Raw genomic sequence first — 4592 nt, 5'->3', positions numbered from 1 at the left:
CACAGGTATATTGCACAGGTATATTGCACAGGCCCCGGAGACAGTAGTTCATTTTGACCAAAGACCTCAAAACTAAAAAACCTGGTGGAGGATTTGGACCAATTAGATAATTAGTATGTTAAAATGTGCAAACACCTGATGAGGGTTGACTTGTGTTTATGTTAAATGATGTCCCAGCTCCATGATGGAGGGGGAAATTAATTAGGTATTAATTGTGCCTGATTAAATGACGTGAATCAGAATGTCAGATCGGTACTGCAGACGTTGCTGCAGATGTTTTCCTTAGAAAGTTGGAGGGAGGATGAGAAGGATGAAGGTGTGTGAACAGCTGATCTGAAGGCCTCAGCTGCTTGTTACCGCGATGTTCTTCCTCTTCACTTTGTCTTCGTCACATGTCGGAGTTGCTGAGCCTCTCACAGCTTGACGACTCCTCGGGTCGCCCGCCACGGCGCCTCCACTTCGCCTAGCTCAGCTGCCGGCAGCCTAACAATCCTTCTGATCACTTCGGGTTGACGTTAGGCAGCAGTGACGAGTCGAGACGGACGAACGGAGGGCAGAAGGGCTGCTGGAGGAGGTCAGCTTGGTAAAGTTTTATAGTTGGCCAGTGCAGAGGAGTCATGAGGAAGTCTGCGTGTTCACGGTGTACTGGGCTCAGGGGGGGTTACATACCTACATTCTTACAGCTTTTCCAAATGTGTTTTCAGTATATTTTGACTAGGGTGAAAATAAGTTTTTCAGACATACCTCAGATCTACCCACAAAAGTAAATATTGTTTATTTTAACAAGAGGTTTAAAACCATATTACTACTCTATTTAAAACAATTACTTAAAATCAAATAAATAAAATAATCAAATAAGTACCTTTTATCTGTCAAATATATAATTCAAAATGTAATAAGAAATAGGTCTTTCCATGTGGTAATTCTATATAATCTACTTATTCATTGAGTTTACAGAAAATGTCGTATATTGTAATATATATTGTTGATATGAAATTACCTAAATCAGAATATTAGATCTTTATCATTTTGTACAACCTTAATTGACTGAAAACTAATCAGCTAGTTATATAATTAATTTTCCGGCAAACCTGCCAAACATTTGCTGGTTTAAGCTTTTAAAATGTGAGGTTTTACTTATTTTTTCTATTTTAACTGAATCTCTTTGGGTTTTGGACTGTTGGCCAGACTAAAGCAGACATCTGAATATGTCACCTGAGACCCTGGGTTTTCTTACAGCCTGGTCACTACTTTAATTAATCAGGAAATCAAGAAAATATGGTACACAAAAAAATTTGTAGATGAATCAGTAACGTAAATTATTGTTAGATGCAGTCCTAAAGAAGTTTAATAATTGTTTTATCTTACAATCTTTACGTTTTGCAAGAGTTTTTTGTTTGGACCTCTACTGAAAATGTTTGCATGTGCTTCACTCTGATTACTTTCTGTTTCTGCTTTATTTGTGACAAATTTAAACGAATATAAAGTTAGTGCATTAATATTCTTGCATCTGTTAATGAGAAGTCGGTTGTGTGTAGCTACAACAGAGTGTACTGTTGTGACGGTTCACACACAGAGCATTTACACATACATTTTTAGTAATAATTAGGATCCCTTTTTGCTTGGGTTATGTTTGATGTTACTACATATATAGTGCTATTAAGACATAAAATAAAACAGAATTATCCTTTCATATTTGAAAGTTTCAGGTGTTTTAAAAGTTATAATGAATAGTCAAACCCTGTTATGATACTATTTACTATTTTATTTATTCGTCAGAATTCACACAGCTCCCTCTGCAGACTTTATACTGTATTATAGTATACATAGTATATATTATACTGTAATATAGTATTGCCCAACACCTGAAAACTTTAAGGATTACAATTTCAAACGGGCTAAATATCTGTTTGTCCCAGAGAGCCATACAGCGAGCTACAACCAATGAGAGCAGACACAGGCTTACTTCTCTCTCCGGCACCAGACAGGAAGCAGCGAACCAGGTAGTTACTTTAGTAATGACCAAAAACAACACATAATAGATGGTGAATTGACAGTTGTATGAGTCCATGTTCAATTTGGCATGTATCTGATTCACCAAGCAGCACTTATTTTTTGAAAGATCTTCATTTTTGAAACAGCTCTTATTCCCACACTGAAACTACAACGGAGGATGAGTGAGTTGAGGCGTCCAAATGTAAAGTTTGTACGAAATAGTTTATCTTAATGGATTATATTAATGCCAAATTGACAAGACAACTGTCGACATCTGACGCCCTTTAGCTTGTGTTTCTAGAGTTAGGTTTTTTAAGGACACGCTAGGAATTGTTCATATTTCATATTTCTTAAAAAGGAGTTTGGCACAGGGAGCTTTAGTTTAATTTCAAATTCAAATTTTTTATTGCTTTGTCACCACTACAGAAACACTCAGTAACTGCTAAAGTATGATACGGTTATCTGCTGTAGACTGCAGTTAGTTATTAGTTTGATTAATGGTTGATAGTGTTTAATTGATTAATAATGTGTGTATTTATTACTGACGCTGGCTGATCAGGCTAATTATCATCTTATTGTACTCAGCTGTACTCCATGTTCAAATGGTTGCCCTCTGTGTCAGTTTTTAAACAACTTTCCTAATTAAACATGACGTCCTTACTGTTAATGGTGTTATTAATGACTCCTGATGACACGTGAGACCAATACAGACTTGGGGATTACTCCTTTTCTCGTGTGTGACCCCCTGTTGCTGATCAGTCACATAGTGTGAAAACCACAACTTCAATACTCCCAAATAAAAGCTAGAAAGTTGACAAGCGATAACGACTTTAAAAGTCATGTAGACTTCATGTTTATGTTGACCGCGGCATGAAAGGCTTCTCTGATGACAGAAGACACGGTGATGTCCGTTAGCTTCACATTATCTGCCGTGACCTCTGACCTGTGTGTAATGTTGCTGATCCAGGAGCTGCTGAGCTCACAGTAAGTCTTCAGTTAAACGATGTAATAAGTGTTTCCTCTTCAGCCCAGTCTGTCATTACAGCAGCCTGAACTGTTGGCCCCACCCTCCAGAGTTAATGAGTCTGCCTCCGTTTAAACGCACAACACCAATAATTACTGCTCTCACACACTCCATCCCTCACACTGTCTCAGCTCTTATTGTTGAGGCTGGCAGAGGCAGACAATACACCTCCCCACCTTCTCCTTAAAAAGCTGATGAGTCATAAATGAATGTAATGTGCAGTCTGGTGTTACAGGCTGATCAGCTCTGGGAGCTGCAGAGGCTCATTACAGGCTCACACAAATATGGAGGAGTTTATCAAACTGGTCGTTATGTGTGAGTGTGAGATGGATAGTGGAGTCATCGGTCTGTCTGACTGACTGCGGTGGACCTGCAAGTTAAAGAGCTTTATGAGGCTCCAGCCTTCTGTCAGTGTCATTGGATGCATCCAGCCACAGTATAGCTGTGCAGTACAAGCACTTTGACCGTGTTCGCAATCAGGCCCTTTTACAGAGTGGGATTTTTAAAGGCCATAAAAGCACATTTAAGTCAAGTCAGCAAACATCAACAAGCTTCTTCCCTCAGAGCAAGAATTGGTTTCCTGTACTGTAATAAAGTACTTTCACCCACCCACAACTCAGTTAAAAGGTCCAGTGTGTAACATATAGGAGGATCCATTAACACAAACTGAATATTGAATGAGAATAAGTAATGTATTTGTGTCACCTTAGAATGATAAGTTTTTATGTACAGTTTGCCATGTTGAACGGCCATGTTTCTACATAGTCTGTTAGCCTTTTTTCAAATGTATGCTGATCGAGGCGCATCATTGGAAAGTAGTTTGCACATAACTATTGCTAATGCTCTACTTACCATTTTTCTATTTTGGAGCAATGGCTCGGACTTGTGCTTTAGACGGCTGTAGAAGTACCACCGGACATTATTTCTCTGATGATGCGTGGATGATGATCCCACGCACCGACACTCCCCCCACAGACACCGACACATACCGGAGAGTTAGCCTCAGTGAGCCGTTTAGCAACACAACAGCTAGTTATGTTACATCACAGGTACCACACAGAAACTTTTACAAACAGCTGTGAATGTGCTTCTAGTGACTGTGAAAGCTCCAGCGCACTCTGTGTTTCCAGCATGGACACGGATATTGTGACATAAAGTTCAAAATAAAATGTTTTCCTGTCTCATAAATGTCCCACAAATGTCCCGAAAATCTACTTTCAACTGTCCCAGACTTAACAACTATTGTCCAAAATCTTTCCAATTCTACATAATAAATATAGTTTAATAACTCCGTTCCAGCAACTCACATCTTTGACTTCACTTTCTCACTCTCGTCCAGTTCTGTTAGTTGTTCCCTGCCCTTAAATCTGAATAAAACATTGAAATCCCCCTGGATGTTTTATTTGGTCACCTGGTATATGGCGATGGATATTTACATACACACACACACACTTTTAACGTTATTATTTTTTAGCCAAATAATCTATAACTCACTACAGAGACATTGTATATATTTACATATAAGCTACACTGATGGCTCCTGTCAGTAGGTGGGATATATTAGGCAGCAAGT

The 4592-nt window shown here is 38.8% G+C and overlaps 1 protein-coding gene across 1 annotated transcript in view; it reads right to left on the bottom strand.

Annotated features, from left to right (window-relative positions):
• Positions 1-4592, bottom strand: part of LOC118329160 (inactive ubiquitin carboxyl-terminal hydrolase 54-like) — a gene marked incomplete in the record, with an annotated part of 48668 nt that overhangs the window by 30745 nt on the left and 13331 nt on the right.

Source organism: Morone saxatilis, unplaced genomic scaffold, assembly GCF_004916995.1.
Source record: "Morone saxatilis isolate NCDOM2014 unplaced genomic scaffold, NCSU_SB_2.0 Contig19, whole genome shotgun sequence".
In the NCBI taxonomy this organism is placed as follows: Eukaryota; Metazoa; Chordata; class Actinopteri; family Moronidae; genus Morone; species Morone saxatilis.
Note: the sequence above shows the minus strand (reverse complement) of the source record. Positions and strands in the feature narration are given on the sequence as shown.